The sequence below is a fragment of the Schistocerca nitens genome, chromosome 9, assembly GCF_023898315.1.
Source record: "Schistocerca nitens isolate TAMUIC-IGC-003100 chromosome 9, iqSchNite1.1, whole genome shotgun sequence".
NCBI classification, from domain to species: domain Eukaryota; kingdom Metazoa; phylum Arthropoda; class Insecta; order Orthoptera; family Acrididae; genus Schistocerca; species Schistocerca nitens.
The window spans coordinates 455,864,697-455,882,925 of record NC_064622.1 but is presented as its reverse complement, the minus strand read 5'-3'; positions in this window follow the sequence as shown (position 1 = coordinate 455,882,925).

Below are 18,229 nucleotides of genomic sequence, written 5' to 3'. Positions count from 1 at the left end.
CTCTTCTTACTGTCTATGTTTTGAGCCTTTCCTGTGAGACCAATTATAGATCCGATCCTTCACATCAGGTTTACTGTATCCATTGGACCTTCAAATTGACGATGAAACACAGAAATTGCATGGGAATGAACATCAAAATGCACAATGCCGAGTTAAGTATAAGAAGTCTTACTCTCCTTAGTGTCAATGATTTGAGCCTTTCCTGTGACACCACTTTTAGATTCCGATGCTTCACTTCGGGTTTACTGTATCCCTTGGACCGTCACATTGACGATGAAACACAGAAATAGCATCGGAATTAAATGCAAATGGCACAGTGCCGACTTAAGTATAAGAAGACTTACTCTCGCTAGTGTCAATGATTTGAGCCTTTCCTGTGAGACCAGATTTAGATTCCGATGCTTCACTTCAGGTTTACTGTAACCCTTGGACCTACACATTCACGATGAAACACAGAAATGGCATCGGAATTAAATGCAAATGGCATAGTGCCGACTTAAGTACAAGAAGTCTGACTCTTCTTACTGTCTATGTTTTGATCCTTTCCTGTGAGACCAGTTTTCGATTCAGATTCTTCACTTGACGTTTACTGTATCCCTTGGACCTTCACATTGACGATGAAACACAGAAATAGCATCGGAATTAAATGCAAATGGCACAGTGCCGACTTAAGTAAAAGAAGACTTACTCTCCTAAGTGTCAATCATTTGAGCCTTTCCTGTGAGACCAGTTTTAGATTCCGATGCATCACTTCAGGTTTACTGTATCCCTTGGACCTTCGCATTAACGTTGAAACACAGAAATGGCATCGGAATTAAATGCAAATGGCACAGTGCCGACTTAAGTACAAGAAGTCTGACTCTTCTTACTGTCTATGTTATGATCCTTTCCTGTGACACCAGTTTTAGATTCCGATGCTTTACTTCAGGTTTACTGTATCCCTTGGACCTTCACATTCACGATGAAGCACAGAAATAGCATCGGAATTAAATGCAAATGGCACAGTGCCGACTTAAGTATAAAAAGACTTACTCTCCTTAGTGTCAATGATTTGAGCCTTTCCTGTGAGACCAATTATAGATTCCGATGCTTCACTTCAGGTTTACTGTATCCCTTGGACCTTCACATTCACGATGAAACACAGAAATGGCATTGGAATTAAATGCAAATGGCACAGTGCCGACTTAAGTACAAGAAGTCTGACTCTTCTTACTGTCTATGTTTTGATCCTTTCCTGTTACACCAGTTATAGATTCCGATGCTTCACTTCAGGTTTACTGTATCTCTTGGACCCTCACATTCACGATGAAACACAGAAATGGCATCGGAATTAAATGCAAATGGCACAGTGCCGACTTAAGTACAAGAAGTCTGACTCTTCTTACTGTCAATGTTTTGATCCTTTCCTCTGAGACCAGTTTCAGATTCCAATGCATCACTTCAGGTTTACTGTATCCCTTGGACCTTCGCATTCACGATGAAACACAGAAATGGCATCGGAATGAAATGCAAATGGCACAGTGCCGACTTAAGTATAAGAAGACTTACTCTCCTTAGTGTCAATGATTTGAGCCTTTCCTGTGAGACCAGTTTTAGATTCCGATGCTTCACTTCAGGTTTACTGTATCCCTTGGACCTTCACATTCACGATGAAACACAGAAATGGCATCGGAATTAAATGCAAATGGCACAGTGCCGACTTAAGTACAAGAAGTCTGACTCTTCTTACTGTCTATGTTTTGTCCTTTCCCGTGAGACCAGTTTTAGATTCCGATGCTTCACTTCAGGTTGACTGTATCCCTTGGACCTTCACATTGACGAGGAAACACAGAAATAGCATCGGAATTAAATGCAAATGGCACAGTGCCGACTTAAGTACAAAAAGTCTGACTCTTCTTACTGTCTATGTTTTGAGCCTTTCCTGTGAGACCAATTATAGATCCGATCCTTCACATCAGCAATACTGTATCCCTTGGACCTTCAAATTAACGATGCTACACAGAAATTTCGTGCGAATGAAATTCAAAACGCACAGTGCCGACTTAAGTACAAGAAGTCTGACTCTTCTTACTGTCTATGTTTTGATCCTTTCCTGTTACACCAGTTTTAGATTCCGATGCTTCACTTCAGGTTTACTATATCTCTTGGACCTTCACATTCACGATGAAACACAGAAATGGCATCGGAATTAAATGCAAATGGCACAGTGCCGACTTAAGTACAAGAAGTGCGACCCTTCTTACTGTCTATGTTTTGAGCGTTTCCTGTGACACCAGTTTTAGATTCCGATGCTTCACTTCAGGTTTACTGTATCCCTTGGACCTTCACATTCACGATGAAACACAGAAATAGCATCGGAATTAAATGCAAATGGCACAGTGCCGACTTAAGTATAAGAAGACTTACTCTCCTTAGTGTCAATGATTTGAGCCTTTCCTGTGAGACCAGTTTTAGATTCCGATGCTTCACTTCAGGTTTACTGTATCCCTTGGACCTTCACATTCACGATGAAACACAGAAATGGCATCGGAATTAAATGCAAATGGCACAGTGCCGACTTAAGTACAAGAAGTCTGACTCTTCTTACTGTCTATGTTTTGATCCTTTCCTGTGATACCAGTTTTAGATTCCGATGCTTCACTTCAGGTTTCCTGTATCCCTTGGACCATCACATTGACGATGAAACACAGAAATAGCATCGGAATTAAACGCAAATGGCACAGTGCCAACTTAAGTATAAGAAGACTTACTCTCCTTAGTGTCAATGATTTGAGCCTTTCCTGTGAGACCAGTTTTAGATTCCGATGCTTCACTTGAGGTTACTGTATCCCTTGGACCTTCACATTCACGATGAAACACAGAAATGGCATCGGAATTAAATGCAAAGGGCACAGTGCCGACTTAAGTACAAGAAATCTGACTCTTCTAACTGTCTATGTTTTGATCCCTTCCTGTGACACCAGTTTTAGATTCCGATGCTTCACTTCAGGTTTACTGTATCCCTTGGACCTTCACTTTGACGAGGAAACACAGAAATAGCATCGGAATTAATTGCAAATGGCACAGTGCCGACTTAAGTAGAAGAAGTCTGACTCTTCTTACTGTCTATGTTTTGAGCCTTTCCTGTGAGACCAATTATAGATCCGAACCTTCACATCAGGTTTACTGTATCCATTGGACCTTCAAATTGACGATGAAACACAGAAATTGCATGGGAATGAAATTCAAAATGCACAATGCCGAGTTAAGTATAAGAAGTCTTACTCTCCTTAGTGTCAATGATTTGAGCCTTTCCTGTGAGACCAGTTTTAGATTCCGATGCTTCACTTCAGGTTTTCTGTATCCCTTGGACCTTCACATTCACGATGAAACACAGAAATGGCATCGGAATTAAATGCAAATGGCACAGTGCCGACTTAAGTACAAGAAGTCTGACTCTTCTTACTGTCTATGTTTTGATCCTTTCCTGTGACACCAGTTTTAGATTCCGATGCTTCACCTCGGGTTTACCGTATCCCTTGGACCGTCACATTGACGATGAAACACAGAAATAGCATCGGAATTAAATGCAAATGGCACAGTGCCGACTTAAGTATACGAAGACTTACTCTCGCTAGTGTCAATGATTTGAGCCTTTCCTGTGAGACCAGATTTAGATTCCGATGCTTCACTTCAGGTTTACTGTATCCCTTGGACCTTCACATTGACGATGAAACACAGAAATAGCATCGGAATTTAATGCAAATGGCACAGTGCTGACTTAAGTAATAGAAGACTTACTCTCCTAAGTGTCAATCATTTGAGCCTTTCCTGTGAGACCAGTTTTAGATTCCGATGCTTCACTTCAGGTTTACTGTATCCCTTGGACCTTCGCATTCACGATGAAACACAGAAATGGCATCGGAATGAAATGCAAATGGCACAGTGCCGACTTAACTACAAGAAGTCTGACTCTTCTTACTGTCTATGTTTTGATCCTTTCCTGTGACACCAGTTTTAGATTCCGATGCTTCACTTCAGGTTTACTGTATCCCTTGGACCTTGACATTCACGATGAAACACAGAAATAGCATCGGAATTAAAAGCAAATGGCACAGTGCCGACTTAAGTATAAAATGACTTACTCTCCTTAGTGTCAATGATTTGAGCCTTTCCTGTGAGACCAGTTTTAGATTCCGATGCTTCACTTCAGGTTTACTGTATCCCTTGGACCTTCACATTCACGATGAAACACAGAAATGGCATCGGAATTAAATGCAAATGGCACAGTGCCGACTTAAGTACAAGAAGTCTGACTCTTCTTACTGTCTATGTTTTGATCCTTTCCTGTTACACCAGTTTTAGATTCCGATGCTTCACTTCAGGTTTACTATATCTCTTGGACCTTCACATTCACGATGAAACACAGAAATGGCATCGGAATTAAATGCAAATGCCACAGTGCCGACTTAAGTACAAGAAGTCTGAATCTTCTTACTGTCTATGTTTTGATCCTTTCCTGTGAGACCAGTTTTAGATTCCGATGCTTCACTTCAGGTTTACTGTATCCCTTGGACCTTCACATTCACGATGAAACACAGAAATAGCATCGGAATTAAATGCAAATGGCATAGTGCCGACTTAAGTATATGAAGACTTACTCTCCTTAGCGTCAATGATTTGAGCCTTTCCTGTGAGACCAGTTTTAGATTCCGCTGCGTCACTTCAGATTTACTGTATCCCTTGGACCTTCACATTCACGATGAAACACAGAAATGGCATCGGAATTAAATGCAAATGGCACAGTGCCGACTTAAGTACAAGAAGTGTGACTCTTCTTACTGTCTATGTTTTGAGCGTTTCCTGTGACACCAGTTTTAGATTCCGATGCTTCACTTCAGGTTTACTGTATCCCTTGGACCTTCACATTCACGATGAAACATCGAAATAGCATCGGAATTAAATGCAAATGGCACAGTGCCGACTTAAGTATAAGAAGACTTACTCTCCTTAGTGTCAATGATTTGAGCCTTTCCTGTGATACCAGTTTTAGATTCTGATGCTTCACTTCAGGTTTACTGTATCCCTTGAACCTTCACATTGACGATGAAACGCAGAAATGGCATCGGAATTAAATGCAAATGGCACAGTGCCGACTTAAGTACAAGAAATCTGACTCTTCTAACTGTCTATGTTTTGATCCCTTCCTGTGACACCAGTTTTAGATTCCGATGCTTCACTTCAGGTTTACTGTATCCCTTGGACCTTCACATTGACGAGGAAACACAGAAATAGCATCGGAATTAATTGCAAATGGCACAGTGCCGACTTAAGTAGAAGAAGTCTGACTCTTCTTACTGTCTATGTTTTGAGCCTTTCCTGTGAGACCAATTATAGATCCGATCCTTCACATCAGGTTTACTGTATCCATTGGACCTTCAAATTGACGATGAAACACAGAAATTGCATGGGAATGAAATTCAAAATGCACAATGCCGAGTTAAGTATAAGAAGTCTTACTCTCCTTAGTGTCAATGATTTGAGCCTTTCCTGTGACACCACTTTTAGATTCCGATGCTCACTTCGGGTTTACTGTATCCCTTGGACCGTCACATTGATGATGAAACACAGAAATAGCATCGGAATTAAATGCAAATGGCACAGTGCCGACTTAAGTATAAGAAGACTTACTCTCGCTAGTGTCAATGATTTGAGCCTTTCCTGTGAGACCAGATTTAGATTCCGATGCTTCACTTCAGGTTTACTGTAACCCTTGGACCTACACATTCACGATGAAACACAGAAATGGCATCGGAATTAAATGCAAATGGCATAGTGCCGACTTAAGTACAAGAAGTCTGACTGTTCTTACTGTCTATCTTTTGATCCTTTCCTGTGAGACCAGTTTTAGATTCAGATTCTTCACTTGACGTTTACTGTATCCCTTGGACCTTCACATTGACGATGAAACACAGAAATAGCATCGGAATTAAATGCAAATGGCACAGTGCCGACTTAAGTAAAAGAAGACTTACTCTCCTAAGTGTCAATCATTTGAGCCTTTCCTGTGAGACCAGTTTTAGATTCCGATGCATCACTTCAGGTTTACTGTATCCCTTGGACCTTCGCATTAACGATGAAACACAGAAATGGCATCGGAATTAAATGCAAATGGCACAGTGCCGACTTAAGTACAAGAAGTCTGACTCTTCTTACTGTCTATGTTATGATCCTTTCCTGTGACACCAGTTTTAGATTCCGATGCTTTACTTCATGTTTACTGTATATCTTGGACCTTCACATTCACGATGAAGCACAGAAATAGCATCGGAATTAAATGCAAATGGCACAGTGCCGACTTAAGTATAAAAAGACTTACTCTCCTTAGTGTCAATGATTTGAGCCTTTCCTGTGAGACCAATTATAGATTCCGATGCTTCACTTCAGGTTTACTGTATCCCTTGGACCTTCACATTCACGATGAAACACAGAAATGGCATTGGAATTAAATGCAAATGGCACAGTGCCGACTTAAGTACAAGAAGTCTGACTCTTCTTACTGTCTATGTTTTGATCCTTTCCTGTTACACCAGTTATAGATTCCGATGCTTCACTTCAGGTTTACTGTATCTCTTGGACCCTCACATTCACGATGAAACACAGAAATGGCATCGGAATTAAATGCAAATGGCACAGTGCCGCCTTAAGTACAAGAAGTCTGACTCTTCTTACTGTCAATGTTTTGATCCTTTCCTCTGAGACCAGTTTCAGATTCCAATGCATCACTTCAGGTTTACTGTATCCCTTGGACCTTCACATTCACGATGAAACACAGAAATGGCATCGGAATTAAATGCAAATGGCACAGTGCCGACTTAAGTACAGGTAGTCTGACTCTTCTTACTGTCTATGTTTTGAGCCTTTCCTGTGAGACCAATTATAGATCCGATCTTTCACTTCAGGTTTACTGTATCCCTTGGACCTTCACATTGACGATGAAACACAGAAATAGCATCGGAATTAAATGCAAATGGCACAGTGCCGACTTAAGTATAAGAAGACTTACTCTCCTTAGTGTCAATGATTTGAGACTTTCCTGTGAGACCAGTTTTAGGTTCCGATGCTTCACTTCAGGTTTACTGTATCCCTTGGACCTTCACATTCACGATGAAACACAGAAATGGCATTGGAATTAAATGCAAATGGCACAGTGCCGACTTAAGTACAAGAAGTCTTACTCTTCTTACTGTCTATGTTTTGATCCTTTCCTGTGACACCAGTTTTAGATTCCGATGCTTCACTTCAGGTTTATTGTATCCCTTGGACCTTCACATTGACGATGAAACACAGAAATAGCATCGGATTGAAATGCAATTTGCACAGTGCCGACTTAAGTATAAGAAGACTTACTCTCCTTAGTGTCAATGATTTGAGCCTTTCCTGTGAGACCAGTTTTAGATTCCGATGCTTCACTTCAGGTTTACTGTATCCCTTGGACCTTCACATTCACGATGAAACACAGAAATGGCATCGGAATTAAATGCAAATGGCACAGTGCCGACTTAAGTACAAGAAGTCTGACTCTTCTTACTGTCTATGTTTTGATCCTTTCCCGTGAGACCAGTTTTAGATTCCGATGCTTCACTTCAGGTTGACTGTATCCCTTGGACCTTCACATTGACGAGGAAACACAGAAATAGCATCGGAATTAAATGCAAATGGCACAGTGCCGACTTAAGTACAAGAAGTCTGACTCTTCTTACTGTCTATGTTTTGAGCCTTTCCTGTGAGACCAATTATAGATCCGATCCTTCACATCAGCAATACTGTATCCCTTGGACCTTCGAATTAACGATGCAACACAGAAATTGCGTGCGAATGAAATTCAAAACGCACAATGCCGAGTTAAGTATAAGAAGACTTACTCTCCTTAGTGTCAATGATTTGAGCCTTTCCTGTGAGACCAGTTTTAGATTCCGATGCTTCACTTCAGGTTTACTGTATCCCTTGGACCTTCACATTCACGATGAAATACTGAAATGGCATCGGAATTAAATGCAAATGGCACAGTGCCGACTTAAGTATAAGAAGACTTACTCTCCTTAGTATCAATGATTTGAGCCTTTCCTGTGAGACCAGTTTTAGATTCCGATGCGTCACTTCAGATTTACTGTATCCCTTGGACCTTCACATTCACGATGAAACACAGAAATGGCATCGGAATTAAATGCAAATGGCACAGTGCCGACTTAAGTACAAGAAGTCTGACTCTTCTTACTGTCTATGTTTTGATCCTTTCCTGTGACACCAGTTTTAGATTCCGATGCTTCACTTCAGGTTTACTGTATCCCTTGGACCTTCACATTCACGATGAAACACAGAAATAGCATCGGAATTAAATGCAAATGGCACAGTGCCGACTTAAGTATAAGAAGTCTTACTCTCCTTAGTGTCAATGATTTGAGCCTTTCCTGTGAGACCAGTTTTAGATTCCGATGCTTCACTTCAGGTTTACTGTATCCCTTGGACCTTCACATTCACGATGAAACACAGAAATGGCATCGGAATTAAATGCAAATGGCACAGTGCCGACTTAAGTACAAGAAGTCTGACTCTTCTTACTGTCTATGTTTTGATCCTTTCCTGTGATACCAGTTTTAGATTCCGATGCTTCACTTCAGGTTTCCTGTATCCCTTGGACCATCACATTCACGATGAAACACAGAAATAGCATCGGAATTAAACGCAAATGGCACAGTGCCAACTTAAGTATAAGAAGACTTACTCTCCTTAGTGTCAATGATTTGAGCCTTTCCTGTGATACCAGTTTTAGATTCCGATGCTTCACTTGAGGTTACTGTATCCCTTGGACCTTCACATTCACGATGAAACACAGAAATAGCATCGGAATTAATTGCAAATGGCACAGTGCCGACTTAAGTAGAAGAAGTCTGACTCTTCTTACTGTCTATGTTTTGAGCCTTTCCTGTGAGACCAATTATAGATCCGAACCTTCACATCAGGTTTACTGTATCCATTGGACCTTCAAATTGACGATGAAACACAGAAATTGCATGGGAATGAAATTCAAAATGCACAATGCCGAGTTAAGTATAAGAAGTCTTACTCTCCTTAGTGTCAATGATTTGAGCCTTTCCTGTGAGACCAGTTTTAGATTCCGATGCTTCACTTCAGGTTTTCTGTATCCCTTGGACCTTCACATTCACGATGAAACACAGAAATGGCATCGGAATTAAATGCAAATGGCACAGTGCCGACTTAAGTACAAGAAGTCTTACTCTTCTTACTGTCTATGTTTTGATCCTTTCCTGTGACACCAGTTTTAGATTCCGATGCTTCACTTCGGGTTTACCGTATCCCTTGGACCGTCACATTGACGATGAAACACAGAAATAGCATCGGAATTAAATGCAAATGGCACAGTGCCGACTTAAGTATACGAAGACTTACTCTCGCTAGTGTCAATGATTTGAGCCTTTCCTGTGAGACCAGATTTAGATTCCGATGCTTCACTTCAGGTTTACTGTATCCCTTGGGCCTACACATTCACGATGAAACACGGAAATGGCATCGCAATTAAATGCAAATGGCACAGTGCCGACTTAAGTAATAGAAGACTTACTCTCCTAAGTGTCAATCATTTGAGCCTTTCCTGTGAGACCAGTTTTAGATTCCGATGCTTCACTTCAGGTTTACTGTATCCCTTGGACCTTCGCATTCACGATGAAACACAGAAATGGCATCGGAATGAAATGCAAATGGCACAGTGCCGACTTAACTACAAGAAGTCTGACTCTTCTTACTGTCTATGTTTTGATCCTTTCCTGTGACACCAGTTTTAGATTCCGAGGCTTCACTTCAGGTTTACTGTATCCCTTGGACCTTGACATTCACGATGAAACACAGAAATAGCATCGGAATTAAAAGCAAATGGCACAGTGCCGACTTAAGTATAAAATGACTTACTCTCCTTAGTGTCAATGATTTGAGCCTTTCCTGTGAGACCAGTTTTAGATTCCGATGCTTCACTTCAGGTTTACTGTATCCCTTGGACCTTCACATTCACGATGAAACACAGAAATGGCATCGGAATTAAATGCAAATGGCACAGTGCCGACTTAAGTACAAGAAGTCTGACTCTTCTTACTATCTATGTTTTGATCCTTTCCTGTTACACCAGTTTTAGATTCCGATGCTTCACTTCAGGTTTACTATATCTCTTGGACCTTCACATTCACGATGAAACACAGAAATGGCATCGGAATTAAATGCAAATGCCACAGTGCCGACTTAAGTACAAGAAGTCTGAATCTTCTTACTGTCTATGTTTTGATCCTTTCCTGTGAGACCAGTTTCACATTCCAATGCATCACTTCAGGTTTACTGTATCCCTTGGACCTTCACATTCACGATGAAACACAGAAATGGCATCGGAATTAAATGCAAATGGACAGTGCCGACTTAAGTACAAGAAGTCTGACTCTTCTTACTGTCTATGTTTTGATCCTTTCCTGTGACACCAGTTTTAGATTCCGATGCTTCACTTCAGGTTTACTGTATCCCTTGGACCTTCACTTTGACGATGAAACACAGAAATAGCATCAGAATTAAACGCAAATGGCACAGTGCCAACTTAAGTATAAGAAGACTTACTCTCCTTAGCGTCAATGATTTGAGCCTTTCCTGTGAGACCAGTTTTAGATTCCGATGCTTCACTTCAGGTTTACTGTATCCCTTGGACCTTCACATTCACGATGAAACACAGAAATGGCATCGGAAGTAATTGCAAATGGCACAGTGCCGACTTAAGTACAAGAAGTCTGACTCTTCTTACTGTCTATGTTTTGATCGTTTCCTGTGAGACCAGTTTTAGATTCCGATGCTTCACATCAGGTTTACTGTATCCCTTGGACCTTCACATTCACGATGAAACACAGAAATGGCATCGGAATTAAATGCAAATGGCACAGTGCCGACTTAAGTACAAGAAGTCTGACTCTTCTTACTGTCTATGTTTTGATCCTTTCCTGTGATACCAGTTTTAGATTCCGATGCTTCACTTCAGGTTTCCTGTATCCCTTGGACCATCACATTGACGATGAAACACAGAAATAGCATCGGAATTAAACGCAAATGGCACAGTGCCAACTTAAGTATAAGAAGACTTACTCTTCTTAGTGTCAATGATTTGAGCCTTTCCTGTGAGACCAGTTTTAGATCCGATCCTTCACATCAGGTTTACTGTATACATTGGACCTTCAAATTGACGATGAAACACAGAAATTACATGGGAATGAAATTCAAAATGCACAATGCCGAGTTAAGTATAAGAAGTCTTACTCTCCTTAGTGTCAATGATTTGAGCCTTTCCTGTGAGACCAGTTTTAGATTCCGATGCTTCACTTCAGGTTTACTGTATCCCTTGGACCTTCATATTCACGATGAAACACAGAAATGGCATCGGAATTAAATGCAAATGGCACAGTGCCGACTTAAGTACAAGAAGTCTTACTCTTCTTACTGTCTATGTTTTGATCCTTTCCTGTGACACCAGTTTTAGATTCCGATGCTTCACTTCGGGTTTACTGTATCCCTTGGACCGTCACATTGACGATGAAACACAGAAATAGCATCGGAATTAAATGCAAATGGCACAGTGCCGACTTAAGTAAAAGAAGACTTACTCTCCTAAGTGTCAATCATTTGAGCCTTTCCTGTGAGACCAGTTTTAGATTCCGATGCTTCACTTCAGGTTTACTGTATCCCTTGGACCTTCGCATTCACGATGAAACACAGAAATGGCATCGGAATTAAATGCAAATGGCACAGTGCCGACTTAAGTACAAGAAGTCTGACTCTTCATACTGTCTATGTTTTGATCCTTTCCTGTGAGACCAGTTTTAGATTCCGATGCTTCACTTGAGGTTTACTGTATCCCTTGGACCTTCACATTGACGATGAAACACAGAAATAGCACCGGAATTAAATGCAAATGGCACAGTGCCCCGACTTAAGTAATAGAAGACTTCCTCTCCTAAGTGTCAATCATTTGAGCCTTTCCTGTGAGACCAGTTTTAGATTCCGATGCTTCACTTCAGGTTTACTATATCCCTTGGACCTTCACATTCACGATGAAACACAGAAATGGCATCGGAATTAAATGCAAATGGCACAGTGCCGACTTAAGTACAAGAAGTCTGACTCTTCTTACTGTCTATGTTTTGATCCTTTCCTGTGAGACCAGTTTTAGATTCCGATGCTTCACTTCAGATTTACTGTATCCCTTGAACCTTCACATTGACGATGAAATACAGAAATAGCATCGGAATTAAACGCAAATGGCACAGTGCCGACTTAAGTATAAGAAGACTTACTCTCCTTAGTGTCAATGATTTGAGCCTTTCCCGTGAGACCAGTTTTAGATTCCGATGCTTCACTTCAGGTTTACTGTATCCGTTGGACCTTCACATTCACGATGAAACACAGAAATGGCATCGGAATTAAATGCAAATGGCACAGTGCCGACTTAAGTACAGGAAGTCTGACTCTTCTTACTGCCTATGATTTGATCGTTTCCTGTGAGACCAGTTATAGATGCCGATGCTTCACTTCAGGTTTACTGTATCCCTTGGACCTTCACATTGACGATGAAACACAGAAATAGCATCGGAATTAAACGCAAATGGCACAGTGCTGACTTAAATATAAGAAGACTTACTCTCCTTAGTGTCAATGATTTGAGCCTTTCCTGTGAGACCAGTTTTAGATTCCGATGCTTCACTTCAGGTTTACTGTATCCCTTGGACCTTCGCATTCACAATGAAGCACAGTTATGGCTTCGGAATTAAATGCAAATGGCACAGTGCCGACTTAAGTACAAGAAGTCTGACTCTTCTTACTGTCTATGTTTTGATCCTTTCCTGTGTGACCAGTTTTAGATTCCGATGCTTCACTTCAGTTTTACTATATCCCTTGGACTTTCACATTGACGATGAAACACAGAAATGGCATCGGAATTAATTGCAAATGGCACAGTGCCGACTCAAGTACAAGAAGTCTGACTCTTCTTACTGTCTATGTTTTGAGCCTTTCCTGTGAGACCAATTATTGGTCCGATGCGTCACATCAGGGTTACTGTATCCCTTGGACCTTAAAATTGAAGATGAAACACAGAAATTGCATGGGAATGAAATTCAAAATGCACAATGCCGACTTAAGTATAAGAAGACATACTCTCCTTAGTGTCAATGAATGTGAGCCTTTCCTGTGAGACCAGTTTTAGATTCCGATGCTTCACTTCACGTTTACTGTATCCCTTGGACATACACATTCACGATGAAACACAGAAATGGCATCGGAATTAAATGCAAATGGCACAGTGCCGACTCAAGTACAAGAAGTCTGACTCTTCTTACTGTCTATGTTTTGAGCCTTTCCCGTGAGACCAATTATTGGTCCGATGCGTCACATCAGGGTTACTGTATCCCTTGGACCTTAAAATTGAAGATGAAACACAGAAATTGCATGGGAATGAAATTCAAAATGCACAATGCCGACTTAAGTATGACAAGGCTTACTCTCCTTAGTGTCAATGATTTGAGCCTTTCCTGTGAGACCAGTTTTAGATTCCGATGCTTCACTTCAGGTTTACTGTATCCCTTGGACCTTCACATTCACGATGAAACACAGAAATGCCATCGGAATTAAATGCAAATGGCACTGTGCCGACTTAAGTACAAGAAGTCCGACTCTTCTTACTGTCTATGATTTGATCCTTTCCCTAGAGACCAGATTTAGATTCCGATGCTTCACTTCAGGTTTACTGTATCCCTTGGACCTTCACATTGACGAGGAAACACAGAAATGGCATCGGAATTAAATGCAAATGGCAAAGTAACGACTTAAGTACAAGAAGTCTGACTCTTCTTACTGTCTATGTTTTGATCCTTTCCTATGAGACCAGTTTTAGATTCCGATGCTTCACTTCAGGTTTACTGTATCCCTTGGACCTTCACATTGACGATGAAACACAGAAATAGCATCGGAATTAAATGCAAATGGCACAGTGCCGACTTAAGTATAAGAAGACTTACTCTCGCTAGTGTCAATGATTTGAGCCTTTCCTGTGAGACCAGATTTAGATTCCGATGCTTCACTTCAGGTTTACTGTATCCCTTGGACCTTCACATTCACGATGAAACACAGAAATGGCATCGGAATTAAATGCAAATGGCACAGTGCCGACTTAAGTGCAAGAAGTCTGACTCTTCTTACTGTCTATGTTTTGATCCTTTCCTGTGACACCAGTTATATATTCCGATGCTTCACTTCAGGTTTACTGTATCCCTTGGACCTTCGCATTCACGATGAAACACAGAAATGGCTTCGGAATTAAATGCAAATGGCACAGTGCCGACTTAAGTACAAGAAGTCTGACTCTTCTTACTGTCTATGATTTGATCCTTTCCTGTGTGACCAGTTTTAGATTCCGATGCTTCACTTCAGTTTTACTGTATCCCTTGGACTTTCACATTGACGATGAAACACAGAAATGGCATCGGAATTAATTGCAAATGGCACAGTGCCGACTTAAGTACAAGAAGTCTGACTCTTCTTACTGTCTATGTTTTGAGCCTTTCCTGTGAGACCAATTATAGATCCGATCCTTCACATCAGGTTTACTGTATCCCTTGGACCTTCACATTCACGATGAAACACAGAAATGGCATCGGAATTAAATGCAAATGGCACAGTGCCGACTTAAGTACAAGAAGTCTGACACTTCTTACTGTCTATGTTTTGATCCATTCCTGTGACACCAGTTTTAGATTCCGATGCTTCACTTCAGGTTTACAATATCCCTTGGACCTTCACATTGACGATGAAACACAGAAATAGCATCGGAATTAAATGCAAATGGCACCGTGCCGACTTAAGTATAAGAAGACTTACTCTCCTTAGTGTCAATGATTTGAGCCTTTCCTGCGAGACCAGTTTTAGATTCCGATGCTTCACTTCAGGTTTACTGTATCACTTGGACATTCACATTCACGATGAAACACAGAAATGGCATCGGAATTAAATGCAAATGGCACAGTGCCGACTTAAGTGCAAGAAGTCTGACTCTTCTTACTGTCTATGTTTTGATCCTTTCCTGTGACACCAGTTATATATTCCGATGCTTCACTTCAGGTTTACTGTATCCCTTGAATCTTCACATTGACGATGAAATACAGAAATAGCATCGGAATTAAATGCAAATGGCACAGTGCCGACTTAAGTATAAGAAGACTTACTCTCCTTAGTGTCAATGATTTGAGCCTTTCCTGTGAGACCAGTTTTAGATTCCGATGGTTCACTTCAGGTTTACTGTATCCCTTGGACCTTCACATTCACGATGAAACACAGAAATGGCATCGGAATTAAATGCAAATGGCACAGTGCCGACTTAAGTACAAGAAGTCTGACTCTTCTTACTGTCTATGTTTTGATCCTTTCCTGTGAGACCAGTTTTAGATTCTGATGCTTCACTTCAGATTTACTGTATCCCTTGAACCTTCACATTGACGATGAAATACAGAAATAGCATCGGAATTAAACGCAAATGGCACAGTGCCGACTTAAGTATAAGAAGACTTACTCTCCTTAGTGTCAATGATTTGAGCCTTTCTGTGAGACCAGTTTTAGATTCCGATGCTTCACTTCAGGTTTACTGTATCCCTTGGACCTTCGCATTCACGATGAAGCACAGTTATGGCTTCGGAATTAAATGCAAATGGCACAGTGCCGACTTTAGTACAAGAAGTCTGACTCTTCTTACTGTTTATGTTTTGATCCTTTCCTGTGTGACCAGTTTTAGATTCCGATGCTTCACTTCAGTTTTACTATATCCCTTGGACTTTCACATTGACGATGAAACACAGAAATGGCATCGGAATTAAATGCAAATGGCACAGTGTCGACTTAAGTACAAGAAGTCTGACTCTTCTTACTGTCTATGATTTGATCGTTTCCTGTGAGACCAGTTATAGATGCCGATGCTTCACTTCAGGTTTACTGTATCCCTTGGACCTTCACATTGACGATGAGACACAGAAATAGCATCGGAATTAAACGCAAATGGCACAGTGCTGACTTAAATATAAGAAGACTTACACTCCTTAGTGTCAATGATTTGAGCCTTTCTGTGAGACCAGTTTTAGATTCCGATGCTTCACTTCAGGTTTACTGTATCCCTTTGACCTTCGCATTCACGATGAAGCACAGTTATGGCTTCGGAATTAAATGCAAATGGCACAGTGCCGACTTTAGTACAAGAAGTCTGACTCTTCTTACTGTCTATATTTTGATCCTTTCCTGTGAGACCAGTTTTAGATTCCGATGCTTCACTTCAGGTTTACTGTATCCCTTGGACCTTCACATTGACGATGAAATACAGAAATAGCATCGGAATTAAATGCAAATGGCACAGTGCCGACTTAAGTATAAGAAGACTTACTCTCCTTAGTGTCAATGATTTGAGCCTTTCCTGTGAGACCAGTTTTAGATTCCGATGGTTCACTTCAGGTTTACTGTATCCCTTGGACCTTCACATTCACGATGAAACACAGAAATGGCATCGGAATTAAATGCAAATGGCACAGTGCCGACTTAAGTACAAGAAGTCTGACTCTTCTTACTGTCTATGTTTTGATCCTTTCCTGTGAGACCAGTTTTAGATTCCGATGCTTCACTTCAGATTTACTGTATCCCTTGAACCTTCACATTGACGATGAAATACAGAAATAGCATCGGAATTAAACGCAAATGGCACAGTGCCGACTTAAGTATAAGAAGACTTACTCTCCTTAGTGTCCATGATTTGAGCCTTTCTGTGAGACCAGTTTTAGATTCCGATGCTTCACTTCAGGTTTACTGTATCCCTTGGACCTTCGCATTCACGATGAAGCACAGTTATGGCTTCGGAATTAAATGCAAATGGCACAGTGCCGACTTTAGTACAAGAAGTCTGACTCTTCTTACTGTTTATGTTTTGATCCTTTCCTGTGTGACCAGTTTTAGATTCCGATGCTTCACTTCAGTTTTACTATATCCCTTGGACTTTCACATTGACGATGAAACACAGAAATGGCATCGGAATTAAATGCAAATGGCACAGTGTCGACTTAAGTACAAGAAGTCTGACTCTTCTTACTGTCTATGATTTGATCGTTTCCTGTGAGACCAGTTATAGATGCCGATGCTTCACTTCAGGTTTACTGTATCCCTTGGACCTTCACATTGACGATGAGACACAGAAATAGCATCGGAATTAAACGCAAATGGCACAGTGCTGACTTAAATATAAGAAGACTTACACTCCTTAGTGTCAATGATTTGAGCCTTTCTGTGAGACCAGTTTTAGATTCCGATGCTTCACTTCAGGTTTACTGTATCCCTTGGACCTTCGCATTCACGATGAAGCACAGTTATGGCTTCGGAATTAAATGCAAATGGCACAGTGCCGACTTTAGTACAAGAAGTCTGACTCTTCTTACTGTTTATGTTTTGATCCTTTCCTGTGTGACCAGTTTTAGATTCTGATGCTTCACTTCAGTTTTACTATATCCCTTGGACTTTCACATTGACGATGAAACACAGAAATGGCATCGGAATTAATTGCAAATGGCACAGTGCCGACTCAAGTACAAGACGTCTGACTCTTCTTACTGTCTATGTTTTGAGCCTTTCCTGTGAGACCAATTATTGGTCCGATGCGTCACATCAGGGTTACTGTATCCCTTGGAGCTTAAAATTGAAGATGAAACACAGAAATTGCATGGGAATGAAATTCAAAATGCACAATGCCGACTTAAGTATAAGAAGATTTACTCTCCTTAGTGTCAATGATTTGAGCCTTTCCTGTGAGACCAGTTTTAGATTCCGATGCTTCACTTCAGGTTTACTGTATCCCTTGGACATACACATTCACGATGAAACAAGGAAATGGCTTCGGAATTAAATGCAAATGGCACAGTGCCGACTCAAGTACAAGAAGTCTGACTCTTCTTACTGTCTATGTTTTGAGCCTTTCCTGTGAGACCAAATATAGGTCCGATGCGTCACATCAGGGTTACTGTATCCCTTGGACCTTAAAATTGAAGATGAAACACAGAAATTGCATGGGAATGAAATTCAAAATGCACAATGCCGACTTAAGTATAAGAAGACTTACTCTCCTTAGTGTCAA